This window comes from Saccopteryx bilineata, chromosome 9 (assembly GCF_036850765.1).
Source record: "Saccopteryx bilineata isolate mSacBil1 chromosome 9, mSacBil1_pri_phased_curated, whole genome shotgun sequence".
Lineage (NCBI taxonomy): Eukaryota > Metazoa > Chordata > Mammalia > Chiroptera > Emballonuridae > Saccopteryx > Saccopteryx bilineata.
Genome location: NC_089498.1, coordinates 21,423,236 through 21,449,042, shown reverse-complemented (window position 1 = coordinate 21,449,042; position 25,807 = coordinate 21,423,236). Strand labels below are relative to the sequence as shown.

Sequence of the window (25,807 nt, the reverse complement as noted above, 5' to 3'; positions counted from 1 at the left end):
CAGAGGTTTGAAAGGGGCATCGCTTTGCAAAATGGCTTCTCTGCAGGTTTTAGAATTAAGCAACAAGTTTTAGAGGGATAAACAATGTGGGCAAATAAAAATAACAAAAACGTTAAAACGACATTCAGTCTCTCACCAGACTGAGCACTGAGTGTCAAGGGTTGATAGGTCTGGATAGGTCTGTTTTTCAAGCCAGGAGGGGGGGGGGGGGGACAGGGTTTAAAGCTCAGCGCCACGGGAGCCAGACGCCCTGCACACAAAGTGATGCCTCTCTCACGAAGGACTGAAACTGGGCAGCCGCTGGCCGGCCCGGTTCCCCCGGCCCTGACCACACAGGTTCCTGTGCCGGCGACAGAGCGGCAGTGGAGGAGCTGTGATTGGGCCTGCAGGGGCAGGAAGGGACTGCGCAGGAGGCAGAGACAGGAAGAGCAGGGAGATGAGCCTGGCTGGGAGGCCGTGCAGGAAGGGGGTGCGGGGAGGGCACATGATAATTAACTCAGCAAGTTGATAGTATTTGCATATAAATGCCTCCACAAATCACTACAAACAAGCCAGGACAAGTCAGGCCTATTAGCATATACAAGCCAGCCTGGGAAGGCCTCTCTAGGTGGGTCATTGAGGGGGCTGCCTGCCAGCTGGGGGTGGGGGGTGGGGGTGGGAGGCACGTGAGGGGAGGGCTGGAGAGGACCAGGACACCGTCTACTTCAGACCCTTTCACTCCTCAACTCAGTTACAGGACGTCAAAAAGAGCTGGCTCTCTTCCCAGCCTGTGAGGGAAGAGCGAGAGAAACGCTGGGCCTTTTAGTTTCTCTCGTCCAGGGTGTTGGGGCAGAGACGGGAGCAGAGAGAGGCCACTAGCAGCAACAAAAGAAACACCGAGGAAAAGAATGTGGGGATGGAACCAACCTTCGTGGAGAAGCGACTCGATATGCTATGAGCTCTGTAAAGCCTCGTTTTCTATTTCACTTAATTCCCACCATAAATGGGAGGTGTCTTTTATGCCCATTTTACAGATGAAGAGATTGGAAGGCTCAGAGGTTCAATGACTGGTCCACAGTCACACAGCCAGGCCGGAGTGGCCTATGACCCCAGCAGACAGATTCGGGCTAAAGCAGAGTGTCCACAGTCACACAGCCAGGCCGGAGTGGCCTATGACCCCAGCAGATGAATCCGGGCCAAAGCACAGTAACTAGCAGAAGCCCGCCTCCCAAAGAGCAGGCTCGTTTAATTCATCTCTGCTTCTGCCAGGAAACTGAATGAGAACCACGGGCCCCCGGGTTCAAGGGCTGACTCATAAGTGCACTCCGGTCCAGTCTGGAATGGGACCCTACCCTGTTTCATTTTGTAATTATCTCACTCCTTCCACCAATGAGCAGGCCTGTACCTCCTTCCCATGAGACACTAGGGAATCTGCACCGGGATTTCCTCCACCACCGTCTAGCTTCTCCACTGTCTGGACCAACTGTTATCGATTCCCCAGTGAGGGCAAAATAAATGAACAGGCCTTTCCCAAGAGGTGTAAGAGTTCTCTGCTTCCCCCAGTTACCTCTGTCTGAGTTTTGTACCTACTAAAAGAAAAGCCTATTTCAACACCCCCCCTCTCCCTTGGAAAACGTTGAGGAGGACTCCTGTGATTTTCCCATCTGCCATGCCTTACCCAGAACCACATGGTAAAGGTAAGTAAGACAGGTGGGCCCAGGCAGCGCATCTTCAAACTGCCAGGCACACCGACTGCCAGTCTTCAAGGCCCGAATGGAAAAGCGATACCCTTCTAGGGCCTGACAGAACAGAGGTGGCATTTATCAGCAGTTTGCTTTAGCAGTGACATCGACCTCCTCACACACCTCCTCCTCACAGGCCTCTTCCTTACGGGGCCCAGAGGTTGACCTGTCACCTCGGCAACAATGCAGATGACCCAGGGAGAAACACAGAGGGAGCTGTCACAAGAAAAGCACAAACCACTCCCTCTCCTCGCCACATGGACATTAAGAAGAACCAAGGCCCTGAGCCAAAGAGCATTTTAAAGAGCAGCGCCTGAAATGGTGGAAGAGGCTTTCATTGTTTCTTGAGCAGTTCAGAAAAACTGTTTCAAACACACAGACACACACACACACAACAGAGGGAAAAGTTGCTGAGAAGGAAGAAAAAAAAAAAAAAAGGCACACATGTTCTCTGGCATATTTTCACCGGACGAAGATGTCAGGCAAAGAAAAGTTGTCCAAAATAGGCGCGGAGACCAGAAGCGTGAGAAGCAAGAAAGTTCATGTCTACACATACGTACTTTTTATAGACTTACAGGAGTTTAAACTGCTTTGAAAAGAGCTTTTTATACACAGAAGGGAGACTTCCATATTTGAACAGGCACTTATATGACTTGTGGGGGAGAGGCGGAGCGGCAGAGCTGAAATCAAGTATCGAATTAAGCCCCTTGGTCTTTTTCACTCGGCTAATCTGACTCCAGCCGATCTCCACTAAGGAGATTCAAGTGAGCAGACAGACGGACAGCTGCCTGTGAACTGGAACTGCAATGCCAAAATGCAGGACCTGCGACAGAGGTGTGCACGGGCACGGTCCTCGTGCAAAATCGGGCTCAACCAGCAGACTCAGGAGAACTGTTCTCCAGTCACATGCCCAGGTAAGTCTGGGTGCCACCAGGAAACACACAAAACTGTTCTTTAGCCCACCACCCCCCCAAGACTCCCTAGTAAATCAGCCCTTCCTTCCGTGAAGAAGTCTACACACTGCCCCTGCCCAGACCCTACCCGCCACACTTACCCACCCAAGTTCTCTCTCTCAGACTTCTCTTTAGCTAACACCCCCCCCCAAACACACACACGCACACAGGGAAGAAGGGGAGCAGTCACCAACTCCTGTCTCCAGAAGCACACCAGTAGGGAAAGTCTCACTCTCAGATCAAAGGTCTGTGGCTGAAATCACTTTCAGGACAGTGCGTGAAATCGGCAGCAGATGAACATTCCACCGTCTTTTCACAGAGTCCAAGGGAGCCCTGTTTTCCCAGTTCAGAGTCTCCCTACAGATGACTCAAGATATTCCATAAACTCCCAACTGTTGCTCCAAAGACCCACTTAAAATTAAAGACGAGATAATCATTTAAGAAAGCCTTTAAGGCCATTATGTGATTAGCAGAACAGAAGGGGAGAAGGATCAGGTGCTTCCCCATCTTCACAAGGAGCTGGCTGGGGGGGGTTGGGGGGAGGCCTCAATGGTCAGTTCCAAACCAGCAGCAGCAGCAGCAGCAGCCTGAAGGGACAGGATGGAAGGGGAGCACGTGTTTTTTGCCCACCCCACCCACTTCTTCCATGGAAGCCTTAGACCCACCGCAGGAACCGAAGAGGATGGGAAAAGCTGGGAGGTGGCACAATATTCAAAGAAAGAGCAGCTGAACCACCTCAGACCCTCCCCTACCCCATCCCCCGGGACACAGGAGACCTGCCAAGGCCTGCCTGGAGGGGTGCACACCGGAACCCCCACGCATTAATCCTGGTGCTGACAGGACTGCATGAGGACCCTAATCCCAGGGGATGGGAGAAGGGCTTACTCAACAGGCAGAGTGCACCCAAGCATTTTGCTAAGAGGCCCTATCTGGGGTTAAAACCAACAAAACAGAAATCTTGCTCAGAAATGGAGCCAAATTAGCCACCTCGCTAACTTTCTGTGTCTCTGATCCGTTTTTATCTACACCCTTATCCCTGCAAAAGCGAGAAACTCCAGAAATTAAGGGTGGAAGAAGAGGAGAAACATCTAAGGGAGAAATAACATCTTTAAAAGTAACAAATAAGAAACTAAGACAACTTCCTTGGGCGAAGAACTCTCTAGAAACACACCTCGTCACTGGAGGACCACTCAACGCCTTGTCCTTTCCATCTTGTCCCCTGTCCCCAAGAATGCAAACCAGAAGAAAACATTCAAGTTGTCTCTGTGCTTTTGAAGCACTGGTACAATGCTGTCCTCAATTCCCCAGTTCCTGTCCATACAGAAGTCATTTACTAGATTAGTGAGGGGGGAGGGGCTCTAAACATCTGATTGTCACTTCGCACATGTTCAAAGAGAACAATCTGGTAGCCAACTTTCAATCATACAGAAAAGAAATCTGACAGTTGTTGATTCTGTAGTCTTCCCCCTCAGTCTGGGTTTTGCCAGTGGCTTGCCAATGCGCCAAGATAGCTGCCTGGGTCTCTCCCTTGGGACACTTCGACTCGGTCTTAGCTTCTGTGTGTTTGTTTCTCAGTCTGAGCAGCCTAAGGACTCGGGAGACTGTGCTTTGGACAGAACAGGCACCTTTTCACATTTGATTGAGATTAGCTCCTGCAAAGGAATTTCCTTGACTGGATTCTAGTAAAACCAGGTCCCTCTTTTTCTCTGACCATATTTCTCTAACCCAGGCCGAGGATGGTGCGTCTGAGCTGTGATTTCGAACAATCACCATTACCATCAAATTCTCATGTCAGAGCATGCGGAGACCCCTATGAAGTTCACTGTAATGGAAGCTGCCTTCCTGTTGTGTTTTCACCCTACTGGCCCCCCGTCCTGGTTAATTACACCAGCCTTGGGGACCAGAGTAGGCCAGCAGGCCAGAGCACTACAGAAATAGGCCAGGCTAAGAGCAAGCAACCATTTCAATAGCAAGTGAAAGTATAAACCACAGCACATACTGTACTTCTTGAGGTTACTGATGTTGGCCGTCAGGTGCATTATCCTTGCAATACTGGCAAGTGTGAGAGGGAGCTTGCAAGTTTCTTCAAGCAGAATCATGGTGCCTCCCCTACAACACGAGGCTAAGCCCCTCAGGTTAAGGAGCAAGCTAGCTACCTTCAAAAGTGAGTGCAAAGACAAGTCATTTTTTTTTTTCCCTTCAAGTAATCCCCACCAATTTCCTACACTTTTAGAAAATGTTGCTTGCTCACTTAACTATTTACTTTTTTAACATAAAACTGTTGCAACTCTGCAAAAAAAAATTTTTTTTCTTAGGTAAGAGTCTGCTTTGGGTCCTTGAATATTTCTTACACTAACACTTTAAAAACAAAGAAAAAAATTCCCACTGTTCAAAAAAAAAACAAAACACAATAGGGCATAGTGACAAAGAAGGACACAGCTCCCTGGATACCACTTGTGACCAGAACTAAAGGAATCAAGCTAAATCATCACCAGTCCCAGATGATATTTTGCTAGTATTTATTCTGATGAACTAACAACCTCTGGGTCACCCAAGGTGAGCCAGGCCTGTCCTGGAGGTGTCTAGTGATCATCATTTAAAAGTCACAATAATGAAAACTGAAATCTCTCTTATTTTAGCTCCTTGCCACTGGGCAGTCCCACTGGCACTAAGTTGACATGGCAGTTGAATCTGTTCCCAAAGTATCCAGAAGGAAGGCCCTACACTGCCCTGGTGGGGGGGGGGGGGACACAAACTGAGGCCTGCTGAGCGCACTGTTTTAGTTGGGTCCTTTCCATCCAGCCTGAGTATTCATTTGTGCAAATAAAAGACAGAAGGGAAGAAACCAAAATTAAAGTTTCAGGTGGTTAGGGAAGCAGCTCAGAATTTTTATTTTGGAAGAGTGAGCGAGGGTTTCTCAATAGCGCCCTGTCAATCAAAACTGTTTTTCAGAAGAACTGGAAACAGCAGCTCTATCCCACAGAAAGTGCAGCCATTTCAAGAGGGCTGGGAAAGGAAGGAGACCCGTGTCATAAAGACAGTAGGTCTTCAAGCCACTTAATTCCTTGTGATTCCAAAAGGACTGTTTTTAAGTATAAAAGTGCTTGCTTCTGCATCTGCCCCATGTTGTTAAATAACACTTGTGTAATTAAATAAAAGAGCAAAGTGTGACCCTAGCCCATTCTGAGAGGCACTTACAAGCTCCCTGAAAACATGCTGGAAACAAAATGCAGACAATCTCCTTAGTCCTGTAATTTAGGAAGGGAGAGAGGAAATTTTTCTCTGGACCTTCACAGCCACACACCCTCTGAAAGGGGGGCCTTTGGGGTCTCTGCAAAGTACAATGAACACAGATACAAGTGTGCAAACCTCCAGATATGTACCTCTCCTCCAATGACTCCATTCTTGAAACCCTTTTATTATTTAGAATTGTGGTCTCCTGACTTCCCTCACACCCCAACTCTGTTCTCTAATTGCTTTCCGTGTTTGGGCTGGGTAACGAAAGGATTTCAGAGGCTCAGGCCGCCAGTGGCAGTTCTGATAACAAGGAACAGGCCCAAGTTCCTGGCCTCAGCCTTCCTTGCTCAGGTTACCTTGGAAGGTGTACATTTTCCTTTCAAATGCAATCTCACCCCCCACACTCAGGCTTCCCTCTCCAGCCCAGCCTACTGGAACTCGTGATTTTTTAGGGTTTCCCCTTGAAAACTATCCAGAAACCACAACCATTAAAAGAACATGAAGGTTTGACACCTCCTGAATTTAGGAATGAGGGGGACTCGAGGGGCCAACTCTACAGCCTCGCACCTGCTGCGTGATGGCAAAGAAACGACGTTCTCAGGCTAGCATGAGCTTTAAATTATACTCTATTTATTTAGTGACTTGTCTCCAAAGATATCAAAGCATGGGTGAAATCAGATGACGTGTAACTTTCTCACTCTCCACTTTCAAGGTGTAAGTTTGCTTTCCTTGCTCCGCCTTGATACATTCCACCTAGCAGGCCCAGTTTGCGGGGAAAGGCCTCCTCCCTGTGCCCAAGTGTGTCCTCTCAGAGATTACCTGTCAGTGGCTTTTAGAGTCTTCAAAGGCCAGTTAAATGACACAGATAGAGGGTGAGGAGAGGGATGAACCTTTAGGATTCACCTGCTCCCGGGTTTCATTTAAACCAGTTCATAGACTTTGTGCCATGTGCCAGGCAGTGCACTCGGACCACCCCAGGGTGAATTGTGGTGTCTGCCCTCCAGAAGTTCTCCCATCATTAGAGCTTGGGTGTGTCTAAAGCAGACAGGACCGGTTTCCAGAAAGTTCTTTTCCCCCTCAGCCTATAGTGATTCCATTTCTTTTCTTTTTTGCTACTGACCTAACCTGGGCACTCCTCATGCCCCTTGAACAGGACACCACCTCAGCTCTCCCTCTGGACCACCCCCAGCCCTGCGGAAATGAACGCTGCTCTGGTTTCCCCCGGAGTGCCAACACACTGAAATGAGAGGGGGGTCCAGTGGGTCTGCCAAGGTGCCTTCCAGCCCCAAAACTCTGACTCTCCCTTCAACTGCTCCACAGCAAGCACATTTTGCACATTGTTTGGAACTGACCAGTGATTTCTCTTGGGCTGAAAAGGGTGCATTTTTAGGCGGAGAAACCCAAACTTCGAAATGACAACAGCACCGCAAGTATTCAGAAGGCAGGAACTAATCCAAAAGCAAAATAAGGAAGGAGGGAGGAGAGAAAAGATGGAAGGGAGGGAGGGAGGAAGGAAGGGCTTTACTCTGTGCCCAGCAGAATTTAGAGACTCTCACCCCAGGTAGGTTCCAATTGGATCTAGTAGTTCAAGTGCATCCAGCCTGCCCTTCCCCCACACGCCCCAGGAGAATGGGAAGTTCAGCCAAGACTCGCAGCACCTGCCCGCAGCTCCAGGCCGGCTGCACGAACCGGGCGGGCGGGCCAGCGGGGGCGGAGGCTCCACTCACCTGGCACACAAAGGCTCCGCACACCTCCGGAGGGAGGAGGCACTTGCAGGTCCGGGGGCTGGGGCATGCGCGACAATGGGAAATTCCAGCAGCACCCGAGCCCCAAATGTACCCACCCCAGGCGGCATTCTCCCCACCTCCCGCTGCCCCAAGGTGGCTCTGCCTAGGTGCAGGGGGGCCAAAGGCAGGGGAAGGGGGCTCATGGTGGCCGCTAGGGCTGGCAGTCGCCCCTCCCTGGGAGGGAGGGTCCCAGGCACGCAGCGGGATTCACCCAAGGGGCGCGACGCTTGCGTCCCTGTCCCTGGCCTGCCCACCGCCAGCTCGGCTGCCCTCCCGGAATCGCTTTATGTAAATGAAGCTCCACTCGCAGTTTGCAGCGCTCACCGCCCTGGGAAGGGGGGCGGGCGGGGCGGGGGGCCTTCAGGGATCCACATTACACAGCAACAAAGCGGAAGGTTAATTTGAAACTCACAGCCCCGCCGCTGCTCTGCTCCCCGGGCAAAGCCTGACATCTACAGTCGTGCTGGGCGCAGGCCGGGTGCTCAGCAGCGGCAGTGGCCGCGCCCGCGGGGACACGGGGACACACGCCGGCGCGCGAGGCCCGAGCGCTCAGCCGCGCTCCGGGCATGGGCCTCCGGGCAGGCCGGGCCGCGCGCCTGGGGACGGGAGTCCTGAGCGGCTCGGCCTGCGCCTCCCCCAGAACCCGCCCAATGGGAACAAAGCCCAGTCCTCCCAGGCGCTGACCCTCACTCATCAAAAGTCAGGAGCCGGCCTAGAGCGAGCGAGAAGAAAGGGACGCGCCCTCGGCCATAAAAAGAGCCTGGGGTCTTCCAACCGGAGCCATCGGTCTCTGGGCCCCATCCACGTCACGGCCAGGCCACTCTAGAATGGGGACATTAGCCAATGTGGACAGGAATTTATTTGAAACACACACCCATCCTATTAACTGCTTTACAGAGCACTTCTGTTTTTCAGCTGCAGAAACTTACAAAAACATCCCTGACTCTCCATTGAGAGTTTAAGGATCGAGTTTTTATTGAGAGAGAAGAAAGAAAAAAGAGAAAGGAAGAAAAGAAGCGAAAAGGAGTCTCGGTTCGCAATTAAATCTATTTAACAAGGACTCGCCTTATAAAACCACAGAGGTTCAGCTCAGGCAGAGATCATGCCCTTCACAGGGAGATTCTACCCCAGGGGTCAGATTTCATGCGGCCACCCCAGTTGGTCCAAGCAATTGGCGGAGACTTCTATCTCCCCAGGTTCACCTTTTCCATTCTGGCATGCACAGGGAGCACCACAGAAATCTCACCGGAAGTCCCTTGTCCTCCCTGCCAGAATCCCAAGCTCAGTCTGACTTTACTCCAGATTCTCTCAGCACAGAAAGGCACCTGCTTTTTTACCCTTTCTAAAAGCCACCCACCCAGGCTGGCCCCACAGCCTTGAGAGTCCTTTCCGACTGCACAATAATGAACCATGCAAGTGTTAGAAATATAATAAGCTCGGGAGGCGAGGCGCTGTATGTATGGAATCGTATTAGCATTAAGCACACATTGATGCAGGAGGAACAGGGACGCTTGGCTGATGAAAACTATCATGTCACCATGTCGGAGGCATTTTACATAATATAATTTGGGTTCAAATTGATGTAAATATCTAACTCGTTGGGAGACAACCAACCCCTCTTTCCGCTTTAGTTCAGGAAAGAGACTCCAAAATAATTTTTTTCTTCCCCAGCGAGAGCCCCCGGGAGAAAAGACGGCCTTTAGGGAATCATGTCCGATTAGGGACAAAGGAAAGCACAAGCCAAATTCTGTCACACATGAGAGAGTCAGAGGGAAGGGGGGGGGGGGGAGTGAAGAGCAAAAAAGGAAAGTAGAGGATGATTTCATAAACCAGAGGCTGATCACTGAGGAGCTGTTTCCAGACCGCCTGACTTCAGGCCCAAGAACAGGTGGTGTTTCCAAAACACACTATTATTTATATTAGCTACATGAGTTGAGAACACCTTTTAAAAAAAAACAATTAATAATTTAATTGAAAAGGTGACTATGAATAATACATGAAGATGATGATGCTAGCAGTTAACACAAGCAGCGTCGCACACTGCACACAGAGATGTCTCTGGAAATCTCCTAGGGGAGAGTGAAGGCTCTGGGTCCCATTTCTTACCTGGAAGCCACCCAGGGCCTGTCAGATCAATTAAAGAAAGCAAGAAAATGTTTATGCTCCCAGAAAATCTAATTTTGCTGCTTTGTTTTAACTTTTATTAACAAGGGACAACCCTTGTAATCTGGTGACATCATTAACCTGTGGGCCTACAGATAAATATCTTCAATAAAATAAAAGCTAGTAAGCCCAAAGAACCAGCTATAAAACACTGGTAGGAAGGGTGAGAAGGTGTTGGGAAAAAGGCCTCAAGGGGATCTGTCCTAGCACTGCCAGGGTCCCAAGGAGCAGACACTGCAGGCTTCTTTGCACCTCACAGGCCTGACAAATAGAACTGAGAGTGACTCAAGGTCCCTTTCCTTTATCTGCATCTAGCACCAGCTAGATACGTGGTAAGGCCTGGGCCAGCCTGCCTTTGTTACAGGCAAAAATTTTAACAGGTAATCTGCAGGCAGATAATCTATGTCCTCTGTACTACTATTAGGAATATAAAGGATTGCACAAAAATTGGGGTGTTACCTCTACTAAAACTTAATGTTCATCACCAATAAGAATAATATCTCTTCAGAAGGAAATTGCAACTTGAGCCCTTACAAAGGGAATCAACAGTTTCTCCGATGTGCACATTGCAAATGCTGTCCTCAGACCCTGGAAGGCCCTGGCTCTGCTAGGGGCAGCGGCCTGATCAGCCCACCGACTACCCAGTGGTGCCAGCCCAGCCCAGCACTCCCGCTGCCCTGTCCTGGCCACTGCTGACAAACCTGCTCTCAGAAAAGGCCATTCCTCCCTTCCAGTTCTCCATAACCAGTCTCATCTCATCTGGAAAGCATGATCGGCAATAGCCGAAGAATAAGTATTTTACAATAAGTCAGGGAATGCTAACCCTTTCCCTACTCCTCCCCTTACCCACTGTCCAAGCCAGAGGCCAGGCCCCTAACACTTAGCGGGCTGGTCAATTACAATGACCCCAACCCCAACTAGCTGGTCTCTTCTCTCCACACACTCACTCCCCAATGCTGTCTCCTTTAGCTTCAGCAAAGATCCAGATGACCTCTGAGCGAAGAAGACACATGGATGTCAGCATTCTGACATCTCGCTAAACCTGGGCTTATTCTCACAGCACAACTAGGTTGAGGCTGATTTGTGTATTCTTCCAGATCTTCTATTTTTACTAAATTATATATACACATTGATTTAAAAAAAAAACAACCATTGCTTAAATAACCTTAGGGCTTTTAACAAAGAGAAAAAGCCAGAGAAGGCAAAAAAAAAAAAAATTTTTTTTTAAAGAAATAGTCCCTGAATTAAACATAGAAACAGCTGAAGCTGAACTGTACTCCATGCCCCGAATTCACCCCATCATTTCTAGGCAGTTATATTTAGGGGGCTGGTACCCGCTGAGTGGCCAGGCCCTCCTGGGTACAGAACAGAATACAAGTTCTCCTCAGAACAACCCACACTCACTTTCATAACCACTGCAGGCTGCTGTGCCAAGGCCTACACACAGATGTTTTGATTCACATTTCTCTGATACAAACCTCAAGGCCTCCATCTATCGCTACAATGCTAATTCCATAGATTCTTTTTTACCCCCAAATCATAGGTGGACCATTATCTAGCTTCCTTACCCACTTTCCCCAGCTCACACCCTAAATCTGTCAATCACATACACACACACACACACACAGACACAAAAGACACAAATGGGTAACCATTTTTTTTTTAAACTGTGATTAGGAAGGGTTTTGCCCAAATTAATTTTAAGTTGACAAAGCCTAAGTCTTAGGAAAGCAAAAATAAAGAACTTGCCTTAAACCAGCTTTAAAACATTAGGTTTTAAAAATACTGTTCTTTTTTCTTTTTTCTTTTTTTTTTTTAAACAAAAATATTATTTCTGAAAGGGCAAGGAGAATTTGCCATGCAAGACTTTTATACCCAGGGGGATTCTTACATTTGTGTTTCTAAACCTTGAAATTGAGAATTTTAATGAAAAGGCAGGCAGATGCTTAAGGACAGCATCGCAATCAGGGTCCATACATTACAGGAGAGGGACGCTTTGTCTGGGCCAGGAAGCAGAGGTGGGTTCCTGCGGCCCTGTCTGACACATCCCGTTGCACTCGGCCTGATACCACCGAATTCTTGGAGGGGAAGCAGGTTGGAGGCAGAAGAAAGGAAAAAGGAAACAAGAGAGGAAAGAAAAGGGGGAGGGAATATGGCCTCTTTATATAAACCTTGTTTTGTTTTGTATATCTCAACACAGCATCAACTCCACTGTACGTGGCAACAGTTCCCCTACACGTGCATTAAAACAATCAATTAAATCATCTATCAGGAGCACAATCACCAGGATCAAATTTTTTTTTTTTTAATGAAGAATTTCATTTGGGTCTGCAATTCTTTCCCATCAAGCCATCACTTCTGGGGGAGGGATTCTGAGAGAAAAACAAAAGATGACCCTTTTCCCACTTCCCCCAGATGATTCTAGAATCCCATTCTCTTATCTTTTTCCTTTCGTTGCATTTTGTTCGAAATCCGTGCTAATCTGACTTAAGAGCTCCAAGCTGAAATTTCACATCTCCTCCAAGTGAGCCAGTGTTTTAGAATTTGGATTTCTATTGAGGCTGTTCCAATCGCCAGTGAGGCCTACGGTAAAAATGTGCTTCATGCTGTTCCGTTTGTCTCTCTGCAGACAAATAGAAACTGTGAAATTTAAAGAATGGATGAAAAAAAAATTCTAAAACAAAGAGGTTAAAAAAATAGGACAAATGTTTTTGCTTTTGTGTCTCCCCGGAGCAATTGTTTGGGGGAGTCTGCATTGACAATAACCATGAGAAGGCCATCTAAAGGCGATGAGCACACAAGGGGACTCCGTGCCTGCTGCCTTTGGTCTGGGAGAAAAAGCACCTTAGCTCCATTCTCCAGGAACAAAAGGCCAGGGCCACGGAAGGGGGGAGAGGTTACTGGGGCTTTCACAGAGAGCCAAGTGTCAATGCAGGTTCATTTTTCACCCGTCTTAGTTGGAAAGCAGCTCAGTGAACTTCCTAATGACTGCTTTTCCCTCTCTCCCTATTATTTCTAAACCTGAAAGAACAAAACAATAATATTTTTTTTTAACCTAAAACTCATCATCTTATTAGAAGAAAGCCTTCAGGGCCTACCGTTTTTCTTCCTTCCTTTCCCCACTCTACCTTTTTATTTTTGGAGAAGGTGGGAGGGGAGGGGGATTCCCACTGCAGATCATATGGAAATAAGAGACTCTGGACATGGCGGTCATTTTTAGTCACACCAGAGCGGCCTTGACGTCTCCGAAAAGGCAGAGAGCAGAAAAACAAACGCAAAAAAAAAAAAACCAACCCACAAAACAGCAACAGGGATGGAAGGTGATGGTCTGGAGGCTGTGGGCAAGGCTTGGAAATATTTTCTTTTTTGCACAGCATGAAGTTGCTAATGTCAGTTTGATTCAGATATGCAACTGAATCAAAGTCATCATTACAAGGTTGGTTTTGGGGGGGAGGGCGCATGCAGAAGTGGACAATAACGATGTATTAGAGACATAGACAAGGTGGGGGGGGAGGGTGTGCTTCAGAGAAAGGAAGCCGAGATGAATCACTGCATGCCATGAAAATACCAGGGCAAGTGGATGTTGGAGTGTATAGCCAGACTCGAAGCTAGGACCATGTTCCCCAGTGGACGAACCCTAGGACGAGTCAGTGACATGCAACTCTCAGTCTCTGAACCCAGACCTGGCAGCTTAGAAGAGTGTCCCCCCTTCCCCAGGCAGCCACAGGCTCCGGCTGAAAAAGCGAGGTGGGGGTAGGGAAGAGAGGGCCCTGCGAAGAAGCACAATAAACAACTCAAATATGAACGGAAATGACATCAGCAAAGTGAAGGACCTGTTTATTGCAGATCAAAACAAAACAAACTTCCAAACCTTTTGTGTACACACGATAACTCTATAAAAAGCTCTCCTAAAATGTCACCAGGGTCAACACATCAGCATCCCAAGAAAACAGATAACAGTTACCATGGTGGGGAGGAGAGAAGATGGGGGGGGGGGGGCGTTAAAGGGAAGAAGATGGGAGGGGATAGAAAAACCAGAAGGGGCCAAAAACCCAGCTTACTATTCTCCCCCCCCCCTTCTGCTGATCCTTAATATTTATTGGTGTTTATAAATCTAAAAACCATGCTCTGTGTTTCACTTAATACAAGGCCAGACAGTGCTGTCTAATGAGGCAGCATTACAATCAGCTTGTAATACTGAATTTTTAATGCTGCCAAGGATTCTGTTACATAATAATATGAAAAACAGAAGCTAAAAGTGGGCTCGCGGTGACAGGACACTGGAGGTTCCAAGCAGGCCAGCACCACAAGCCTGCCTCCCCTTGCTCCTGCCTCCCCCTCCTCCTGATGTGCAATCAGCCCTCCATCCCTGTGCAAGAAGAGGTCAGTATGGACACCAAGAGAATTTCTCAGGAAACCCAGTTTATTATTATTCTCTCTGATCCAAAGTTACATTTCCAAGTCTGAATTCTAGTTTATCTGGGATTAGTGGTCTGAAAGGAAGATTTTCTTTTGGGGGGTGGGGGCAAAAAGGACAAGGAATACAGGAGAGGGGGGAATAGCTTCTATTAAGCAAACCAAACAATTTGAAAAAAAAAATCACAGAGGAAAAAAGAACTAAGATGCTGGGGGTGGGGGATTTGAAGTCTGCTGACCATATTCACAGCTGCTGCACTCAGTTTACATGGGTGTAATTTAAAAGCGTATATATAGCCGCCGTTGCTCCTCTCTGTAATACCCCAAGACTGTAAATCTATAACCACTGCAATGATTTAGTGATTAAAAACATGATAACATATTGTGTAACTGCAAACCACAGAACCCCTGCCAACTCTTCTCTAAGATAAAGGGGGAAAAATACAGAAAATGTGTTGCTTGCAGCGATCTTCCTAAACCCAAAAGATTTTAATAAAAGAACCTATACGGTCGACGAATCGGAAGAGGATGAGTAAACTGTACGCGAAGCCAGCAAAGGGAGGGGGGGGGGGGGAAAGAGGCCGCTTTATGTGGGATTCTTTCCCTTGTACTAACAAATTACGACCTAAACTTGCCTTTTCTCTTTCTCTCCCTCTCTCTCCCTCTCTCTCTCTCTCACTCTTAATAGTTTGTTGTAACTGGACTAACTGGTCTTGTGTGCTGTCTTGCATATTCAAAGCTGCTTTGTAATCGGATCTGGAGACCCAACCTTATTTGCCTGAACTCAATAGGGTTTTTTTCCTCCCTCTCCTCCCCTGTTTTGTTTTGGATTCGGTATTGTGGGGGTTCTGATCTTGCTGGGAGCAGACGACTACACAGGCAGAGGCTCTGGTGCCTTTAAACTACACAGAGCAAGCACCTGAGAGGGGGAGGCACAATTTGTAACATGGCAGGAGGAGCCTAAAATATACACAAAAAAATAAAATCAAAGCAGCTGTAGGGGTTTTGGCCTCTGAGCAGCTGACCTGACCCCGATTCTGTATATTCTTTTATTTCTCCATCTCAGGATTCCTGCACCTTGGGTCAGATTCGAACTCAATGTGACCCTGAGGAGAAGGCAGTCACAGAGGCCTGGAAAACTCCATATTTAATGGGAGGTGGGGTGGGGGAGAGTGTAGGTGCATATGCATTCAGACTCCCTCAGTGCAGGCACCCACACAGTATGTGTACACACACACACACACACACACACACACTCACACACACACATCAGGACTGCCAGGCCATGCGGCCAGCTCCAACCCAGCTTTCTCAGTACATATATAGTACTACCCAGAGCCTGAACTCTCATTGCAGGGGGCCCCCAAAATCCTCATGTCCACAACTCTACCCATAAACACATGCATGCAGAAACACTCCTCCAGAGACTTTATATGTTTAAAAAGTCCACAGATCTACGTTGTCTCCTCTCTGGACCTGAGCAGGGTAGTTTATTCAGAGAAATCAATAGGAAAGAGCACTTGCAAATATTTATATAAGCCCTGTGCGTTTCAGCATTAAGTAATTAAAAACTAAAACTCGAGGAGGGGGAAGGGAGGAGACACACAGAGGAAGGCTGCTGGCCTAAGAGTGGGTTTTCCTGCCCATACCTCATCTTCCCAAACCACAATCCTTTAAAAACTGACTTCGTGTACACTTTTTACGAAATCCTGTCCGTGCACCATGTGCTAGACTATTTCAAAATCATCTCCAAATATGGATTCACCTACCATCAAGCTTTCAAGCCTGACTGTAAGTGTCTGTATTCTCTCCCTCAATATCTCTCTCTGGCTCTCTCTCTCTCACACACACACACACACACATATTAATCCTTACTTTTGACATTGCTTCAATCTGGTGTATTACTCTCTCACGTTAGTACCTCTAAATTACTTGCACCAGTTAAAAATACCTAACATTAGATGAGAAGAGAGCCCGGGAAGTGGTAATTCAATAAGCAAATTCCCATCCCTACCCCCTCCTTAATTCTTTCCACTTCTTTCGATCTACAGGATACCTACAGTTTGGCGGTTCAATATCTGAAACCCCCACGTGTAAACAGATTCTCAAAATTAAAAAAAAAAGTACAGTAAAATGGAGTTTTTAAATGTATCACATTCAGAGCGGACTTCCCCTATATTGTTCTGAAGGACTGGGCAGTAATATCTGCTTGTACTGCCTCTAAATCCGCTCTAAGAGGCCGAGGAAAGCACTGGAGCACCCACGCTGCAGATATTGTAGAAATTTACAGTAAATGTAGGTACACGATTGCAGCATGCTGCCCTATCGATTATGCAGATTGTGATCAATCTTCTCCCCTCTCCCAGTTCCCAAGCCTCTCTCCAAAGACCTCCAAATAAGTTGGTCTGTAACTAGCCATCCCCCCAAAATAGGGAGAAAAAAGTAATTTAAAAAAAAAACATAATAAATCCTCAAGTGTCCCCACTGAAAGGACTGGAGTCTTTTTTAATTCCATAGTGAATTTATGTTCTGTAATTTGCATTACAGCCAAGTGATCACCGTATGTCATATTCTTTAAAGGTACTTAACAAACCCTCTTTTAAAAGTCAAGAGAACTAGAGGCCAGAAAAAAGCAGTCAGACCACTTCTTCCATATAGTCCTCAGATCAAGTTTCAATAATTGAGACCAATAAAAATTGTCATATTTACCCTACTTCAAAGCAACAAGGGGTAAAAGTTAAGAGTGGGTGATATTTGAAAGCACTTGTAATCAAAGAATTTGCCACAGTCGAAGGAACTGCACACTCTCAAAAGTCAGATACTAAGCAACAGATTAATTTGCAAAGTAAATTGTATTTTTTTTAATTTAGTAGTTTCCCAAAAAGCTTTCTACTACTGAGTCCATACACAATTTAAATACTGCGTAAAACACACTTAGATCTACTCTCCAAAAGATATGCAAAAAGATGTACATGAAAAGTCATCATGTAAAATTCAGGAACGTGTGTTTTGCATCTAATGGGGAAAAAAATACATGATCAAGAGTGGAGCAGGACGAGGAGAGTGGGGAACAGAACGTAAACAATCCCAGATTCCCGTGAGCAAAAATGAAAAAAAAAAAGAAGAAAAAAGAGATAAAAAGAAAGAAAAAGAGTAAAGAAATAAAGAAAAAAGGGAAGAAATCCTCCTACGGTTCTCAACTAAGCTGGCCAAAGAGAGGCCGGCCCGGCTAGGTCTAGTCCTGGCCGGCGGCGCAGCCCCGAGCCCCCGGGAGCCCCTAGTGTCCAGGGCAGAGTCCCCTCTCGGCGCTCGCAGCGCTGCCAGTGGGGCAGGGAGGAAAGCGCGCAGGTAGAGGGGTCGGGCGGCCGCCTCGCCCCCTCAACCCCTCTCGGACCCCGGGACTCCGGCCCGGCGGCCGCGTCCCCGGCAATTCGAGCCCTGGCGTGGAAGGCGCCCGGCCGGCCGGCCAGCAGTGGTGGTGGCGGTGGCGGCGGCGGCGGCAGCACCGGCGGCCACGGCGACTGCTCCCGGCCGGGTGCGCGCCCCGCGCCGCGGCTCAGCCCGGGGCCCGGCGCCTTTCTGGGTGGGGCAAAGTTGGGGGCCGGGGGCGGCGGGGGCGGGGGCGCTCGGGACCGCGGACCCCCCCCCCCCCCCGCGCCGCCGGCCGCGGTCTTTGTCTCGGCGCCCGGACCCCGGCCGCCCTCCCGCCCTCGGCCCGCGCCCTGGCCGGCCCTGGCCGGCGGCGCCTCCAAACTCGCTGCGCGGGCCTCGCCCCGGGCGCCTCCACCCTCCCGGGGGTCGCTGGCGGCCGGCGGCGGGGGCCGGGGAGGAGGGGGCTGCCCGGGCTCGGCGGCGGCGACGGCGGCGGGAGGAGGAGGAAGAAGAAGAGAAAGAGAAAGTTTGGCGCAGGGGGAAGGAGAGCGGGACGCAGCGAGCGAGCAAGGCGCGGGCGCGGGGAGCGCGGGCGGCGGCGGCGGCCGGGCGCGGGAGCCGGGAGGGGGCAGGACAAGCCCCATGCAAAGCAGCCCGGGCGCCCCGAGGAGCCCCGCGTCCGGGCGGTGGCGGCGGGAGGAGGAGGAGGAGCAGGCGGCGGCGGCGGCGGCGGGAAAAAAAAAAGAGGGAAAAGTTGCCACTTACGCGGTTGCTTCTCCGGCGGCGGCGGCTGCAGCGGCGCTGCTGGCGGCGGCGGCGGCGGCGGGAGCTGGCGGCGCTTTTAATCCCGAAAAGAGGCGCTCGGGCCGCGGAGCCCATCAAGGCAGCAGCGGCGGCTGGCGGGGGTCGGCGGCGGCGGAGGACGCGCTGCTGGCGGCGGCGGCGGCGGCGGCGGCGGCGGAGCTGGAGCGCGCTCGGCGGAGCCCGGGGCGGGAGGCGGCCGCAGCCGGGGAGCCGGAGCCGCCGCCGCCGCTGCCGCCGAGCAGCATGGTTGGCGGGGAGTTTACAGCCCCCGGAGCGGGCAGGGGCCACGGAGGAGAAGCGGCGGCGGCGGCGGCAGCGGCTCTAGGCTGTAATTGGGATGCAAAGCAGGCGGCGGCGGCGGCGGCTGCGGCCGGGAGGAGGAGGAGGAGGAGGCGGCGGCGGCGGCGGCTGCAGCGGTCGGAGGGGACGCGCTGGAAGTGGGAGCTGATGAGTGAAAAGAAAAAAAAGTCTTTGGATCTTTATTCTGCTAATTAGTTTCCTGCAAAAAATGGCTGTGATTAATTCAGTGCGCATGTGCTTCATTACCCAGGCACGACGGGAAGGGCTAATTAGCCACCTTCTGGATCAATAAGATTCAGCAAAAAAGAAAAGGGGGAGGTGGAGGGAGGCAGAGGGGAGGAAGGGAGAAAAAAAAAACCAGGGGAAAGTGATGAGCAGGGCGAGGAGAGCAGGAAGAGAGGATGGGAGAAGAGCCCAGGAAGAGGGAGAGAGGCACCAAAAGTTTATGCATGTATTAAAAACACATACACACGAGACACACACACATGCACACACATACACACACACACACACGCCCGCGCGCGCACACACACACACACACATACACACACACCGAGAAGTGAAATGCAGAGAAGCAACAATAGGGACCTGGTTAAGATTTTTTTTAAGATTTTTTTCTTTCTTTTTTTTTCTTTCTTGATTTTCTTTTTTCCTTTTTCTTTCTCTCTCTTTTAGCAAACGCAGCAATGTTTAAATTAAATAGGAGAGAGCATCTTCAAAGAAAAGAGAAGGGGGCAATATTGGAGTGGGACAGCTTAGAGCAAAGATTTAAGTGAAAGAGCAGAGAAGCAGCAGAGACTTAGAATAGAGGTCACTTTAAATTGCAAATTTGAGATTTTATTTTTAGAGGAAAATTACCTCCCCTCAAATCAGAGGACAAATAGGGAAAATATGGAGAAAACTTTAACACGTACTATAGATTAGACAAAAAATATATAATATGTTAATTTTGTCTTCTGAAAAAAAGATGAAATCAATCTTTTCTGGTTCTTTAGAAGGAGAGGGGAAGAGAGGAGTGATGATTAGAAGAAATAGAAGGAAGAAAGTGGATCAGGATTGAAAGGGGGTAACTTAAGGAAAGACAAGAAAAGGAAAAGTTGCACTTGGAAACAAGTCCAACTTTCTACCTTTCTGGACTTAAGAGAAAAGTAAAATCAATTTTCTCGTGTAAAACCTGGAAAGCAGATGTTTTCAAAACACAGGAAGCTATTTTGCCATCAAAAGCAGGGATGTAATAAAGGCAGTGAAAAATAATTTCAGATTAAATTCGTAAGAAAAAAAAGCCAATATATTTAAATAGCGAGGAAAGGTCTAGAGTGGAGAAAAGGGGGGAAATTACATACCCCTTCTCTAATGCCAAAAAAAAAAAAAAAAAAAAAAAAAAGTCTTAAAGCTACCTCCAAGAGTTTGGAGCAGTCTGGAAGCCAAAGGGCTTGAAATGAGAGGATGGATTTCAGATAAAGACTAGGAGCAGTACATCCCACCAGAGCCCAAAGGAGATCCCTGGAATCAAAGACAGCAGCCAGGGACCCTGCTACTGTACCGATTCCCAGTACATCAAAGCCATCACTTAGGCGGGTGTACGGGTACCTCCAAAAAGCAAGCAAACAAACGCAGGAAGAACAAGAGACGCTCTCTCTCTCTCTCTCTCTCTCTCTCTCTTTCTCCCCTCTCCCCCCTTTCAAATCCTAGCTTTAGCTTTACTACTACTGCAATATATTTTTTAAGTGACAAGTATATATTTATGTAAGTTCTAAATATGAACCAGTGCCATTGAAATTACAATGTCTGGAATAAAATAAAATGCAATTTGCACTTTAAGTGATCTGCAAACAAATATGAAAACAACATTTATGTTTTTGAAGGCATTATTAGTGCACCTTGTAACATCAGCTAGAGTGCACGCAGTAAAACTTATTTTTCTTAGAAAAAAAAAATTTTTTTTTGCCCCAGCCTAGATGGATTATTTATTTTAGAAGGAATTTGGGGATTAATTGTGAAATCTGTTTGATCAGAAAGGAATTCTTCATTTTGAGTGATTTTCCAATGCTCTTAAGAGCATGCAGCTTCTTAGTTAAGACTAGGGGGAGAAAACCGCTTTAGGGTTTTGCAGGGTTACCTCATCTAATCCTTCTGAATTCACTCTGGGAATAATGCTGTTTTATTTAGAAAAAAAATACATTTAGAAAAATCGGGGGTTTCCTCTCTATGAGCCAAATCTGACTTGCCATTCAAACTTTTCCTGGCTGCTTTTCCATGTGGGACAGTTGATCGATAAAGCCAAGGGCAGCCTGGCTGGCTACAGGTTTCACCAGTCAGTGCTTGCAAAACCTTTGTCATTTTCTAAAAATAAAAAAGCTAAAAGTTATTGTAGAAGAAGGGGCTTTTTTTTGTCCCCTGCACAATGTGTCTTTTGTGAGGTTAATGCCATTCTGGGCTCTCGATAGCCCTGGACAATGGAAGCTCTCCAGGAGCCTGCAAAGACTCTGGCTTTTTTCTTTCTTGATTTTTTTTTTAAAGGGTAGGATGAAACATTCCTACAGTCCAAACACAACTTCTACTTTGATTAAATAAATATTTATCTTTATTGTAGCCATTGTATATTTTTACCTTCAGTTTGTCCGGTTTCTGATTATTATTTTAAATTTTTCATTGGCAACAGTTAATCTCTTTTTTTTTTCCCTTTCAGTCCAAAGTGCAGGTCAGTGTAAAATGTAGCTGACTGAAGGAAGACTGGTAATTTCTGAATTTTTCCATAACCTATCAGGTAAGGAAAATTGTTCAGACCCTCAGGAGTATATTGCTTCCTATTTATTTGTCTTCACAAATTTGCATAAATATGTTAGCTTGTTTTTTAGGAGATAGTAGAATAAAATTTCTCCTTGTAGGTCTTGAAAACTCACTTATATGCTCTGTGTTTAATATCTTTTAAAAATGTAAATAGCACTAGAAGCGAACTTGTAGCTTGTTTCTTACACAGAACGGCGCGGAGGAAGTCTGCATCTCCCTTGGTCTAGGGCTATTTGGGGGAAATTCTGGATGTAAATTTATTTCATGTTACAATATAGAAAAATGTCAGCTTAATCTGGTAAATAGTTATGCTAATTTTACTGAGTGAATTCGTTATAAGGAGGAGATGTACAAAGCTTGTATGATTGAATTACGCTTAGGCGATAATCCAGCATCTATATGGATTATTTTATGTACAAAGTGGAAAAAAAAAAGAACCAAGAAATTCAGAATCTAAATCCTTCATTTATTTGGCAAGAGGGCAGAAAATTTTAGACCAATCTGTTTTGAAGATATTTACAGTAGGGAGAGAAAGTGGGATGTAGGCTAAATATTGCATTGATGTGTATATTTATTTCTCTGCCTCTTGCTCAAAGGAATGGATATATACATATATAAACACAAAGCTGTATGCATAAATGGGTGCGTATACATTTGAATGACTTTAGATGTCTGTGCATCTGTGTGTTTGCTTGAATATATATATATATGCACACAAATATAGAAGGTGTACATAAATGCAGGTACAGTACAGAGCCCTGGTGTGCTCTCTCGCTGGGTTTTTCTGTTTGTTTACAAATCTGTTTGAAGTTACTTTTTTTTTTTTTACAAATATAACAGAAGTGTTGGTTTAATGATGAAGATATGGAGGGTGAATTTGAGTAAGAGCCTGCTCCCCTGAGATTTGCAGAATCTGGCATTGCAATGTGAGCAGCTATTATTTGATCCAAGGTGCGATGGGCCAGTCTTAAGGGAAAGGGAGGTGAAGAGGATCTTAGGAGATCTTACTTCCGAAGACCCTGTCTTCTGGGCCCTGGGTTTTCTCCTGCTGGAGAGTTGGAAGACACAAAAACAAAAAAAAAAAAAGGAGTAGGAGGAAAAAAGAAAACCCCGTGTGGAGGCAGGGGTGTTTGAAAGGACGCCTCTCCGTACAACTCGAGAGCTGGATCCTGGAGAAGGGTTGCAGGGTAAAGAATGTGCGGGTCCCTTTTTAAATGTGTATTGTTATTCTAATACACATTGTCTGTACGTGTTACTGCCCTTTCATCTGCCGCGACAACGTATGGATTCCATAAATGCAGACATGCTGAACTGCATCTGTCTGGCTAGTTAACACGATCCAAACATCCCCTCTTCGTTCCGCTAACTCTGGCTCTTCCTCGTGCTCCCCGGCACCGTTCCCGGCTGCCCAGCCCTTGCTCCAAGCTCGCAGCGCCCCGCAGCCTCGCCTTTTTATGGTCTCCTCATGGGGTCCGAGGTACCGGGCAGTGGAGGCCAGTTGTACGCCCTGCTCGGGTCAGAGGCGCCACTGCTGCCGGCCCCTGAGCGCGCGCGCGCAGGGGACGAAAGGGTTAAGCAGCCCGAGCCCGGGAAGGGGCTGCGCTCGTTCTGGAGTGAGGTGTAGTCACCAGCAGCTGTGATTTAGGGGTCAAGTCCTAGATCACCTTTCTCCTGCCTCTGGAAATGGCAGAAGATGAGGTAGGGAGGGAGGAATAGGAGAGAGAGGCAACCAGGCGCGGCACTTGGCGCTCCATCCATCCGTTCCCTCCCCCTGACCCCCTGGTCCACCTCCTGACCCCCAGACAAATAGAACAGTTCCCCTTTCTCTTGGGGTGCGGTGAGGTTGTTCTGAATGTCCAGAATTGCTCCATCCATAGCTTTGTCCTACCGTCAAACCACTGCGCCCCGAGCCTCAACTACCAAGTCAGAAAGTTTGCTTTTAATGCATCAGACGGTGAGCAGCTGAGGCTGGGTAACAATTTGCAGAAAACTGGGGTGCTCTTGGCTGGATAGGGGGATTTAGATGTTGGCGTCAGCCCCTCAGATTCTAGTCATGCTCCCCACAGTCACAAGCGGATGTACACAGTGGCGTCCATTACATGCAGCTTTTTGCCTTGTGCCACATTCTCCACCAAAAGCTTCCTCCCCACACCCCAATTCAGGCCCGGAGAATACTTTTGTCAAAATATTTTTCACGCCTGAAAGATAACCAAAAACCAAATTCAGATTTATTTCTGAGGCGTTTCACTGGAAAAAAGCAAAGCACCCGAAGTCCCCTTTTGTTTTGGGGCTGTGCCGGCGGCATGCACCAGGTTGTGGATCTCAGTGCCCAGAGGATGTCCTGGAGACTGCAGGGGTGTGTACATGGTGTCCACAAAGGGGCTTTAATTGGGAAAGAGCTTCCCAAATTCACCCCCACAAGGCTGCACTTTAGGACAACGACAGCTCTCTTGGAAAGTTACTCCAGAAAAAGGAGTTTTTGGTGGGGAAAGAACTGGCTCTAAATGACAGAACTAGATCCCTGGAGGACAGGAGGCAGGTGGGAGGTGCTGAGAGTAGGCTGGGAGACGGGAGGGAGAAGGTCCACACACAAGGCTTGTGGGACACAGCCCAGGGAAGCTTGAGGATGCGTTCCCCAGACGCTCCTTCCAGCTGCCAGAGTGAGAGCGAATCACCCTGATTTCAGCTTCTGCTTACAGGGCCAAAAGCAGACCAGCTGGTCCAGAAGGCAGCTGAGGTCTGTCTTCCCAGCCCTGCCGCCCCCTAACCCCACCAGAGCCTCCAAACCGCGGAAATCAAACCAAATTGGCTGCTCGAATCTAGAGAGGTTTCATCCCCGGGGCAAGGGGGAGGGAACAAGCCTTTTTTTTTTTTCCTTTTGAACTTCCGATTCAAAAGAGACCACAACCTACTCTTGAGTGCCATCCCAGTACAAGAATCGTGGGTATGTCTCATTCTTTCATTCTCTCCCTCCCCCCATTTCTCAGAAGTAAAACCTTTAAAGAATTACACCCAAACTTGGAGCGCCTGGGTCCTTGAAAGAGTTCCAAATGATAAAAACCTACCCTTCATTTAAAATACATGGCGCATTGGGAAAATGCAGGCCAGTCAGTTAGTTCCAAGGTTTGACTCAGATTCCCAGTTCCCTCCGTTCATTTGCGATGGAAACCTGAAATCCAACCTTGGGGCCGTGGGTGCCTCGGAACTGGTTCCACACTGCCTGCCTGCACCACGGGCTTCCCTTTGGTGACCTGGTACCAGAAGTTTGCACTACATCTAACGCCTGGGGCGGGTGAGGAAGAGCGGGAACTAACCTCATCTCAAGGCAACAAAGTGAACAACTTGAGCAAGAGACCCTGGGTTCCGCTACGTTCGCTTAGGGATTTCCAAGGGCAGAATTTGGGGGGAATTGATCGACTTCTGACTTGCCAGCCAAAGACAGAAAAAGGGATCCCTGAGAGGCAAGGACAGTGGGCTTGGGAGCAGGGCTGCGAGCAGGCAACTGAGATCTGGAGCTCGCTCAACTTGCACAGAGCCCACCAGGGCCGGCTGGGGCGTAGGTAGGTGCCCATGGTAGCACGTGCATTGTTGACACGCAGCCACGCAAGCGTGCGCTAATGGAGGGATGCGCGCCTGAGCGTCCCCCGTTGCCTGCATTTCTTGCAGGCATGGCTTGTTTAATAGCCAGGGAAATGAGTGCCTTATCCTCCTCTCCCCCCCCCCTTTTTTTTTTTTTTTTTTGCTGAGAAATGTAAAAGGCAACCTATACCGTGTATATATTCTTCAGAAACATGTACATTTTTTTTTTCCTTGAGAAATACCTAGCGCCATATTATTTCTGATTTCAGGGACGAGGGAAATCTTTGAAGTGAAGGAAATCAGTGGGGGACGAACTATCTTTTCCTTATTTTTTGTGCCAGTCCTTCAAGCCAGTAATGGGATTTAAAATGAGAGATTCCCAGTCGCCAGCCTCCCTCCCACTCCATTTCGCTCTCTTCGCCCCAGAAAACATCCGCAGTAACCAACCGCACGTCTAAGCGGACGGTCTAAAGAGAAACAAGGTTTGGGGCGTACATCAACTTTCTTTTTCTTTTTCAAATGAAGCTGGGGAAAAAAATATTCCAAGGACAATTTAAGCACCAAACGACATCGAACAGATATTTTTCCAAAGCAAAATTTTTCTAATTCGTTTGTTTCCCATTCTTTGAAATGGAGAAAAAGGCCAACCCGATCTTCCTGCAGGAAGATGGCACGAATTTTGGGG

At 48.0% G+C, this 25,807-nt stretch overlaps 1 protein-coding gene across 2 annotated transcripts in view; it reads right to left on the bottom strand.

The window, feature by feature from the left end:
• Positions 1 to 18,532, bottom strand: part of ZFHX3 (zinc finger homeobox 3) — a 253,919-nt gene extending 235,387 nt beyond the window's left edge. Inside the window, exon 1 of one of the 2 annotated variants that reach the window (XM_066243906.1) lies at positions 18,415 to 18,532. The gene's annotated coding sequence lies outside the window, so the exon portion shown is untranslated. Of the gene's footprint in view, positions 1 to 7,638; positions 7,772 to 18,414 lie in introns of those variants that run through there. The other variant, XM_066243907.1, reaches the window with a different exon arrangement.
• Between the last annotated feature and the right edge of the window lie 7,275 nt (positions 18,533 to 25,807).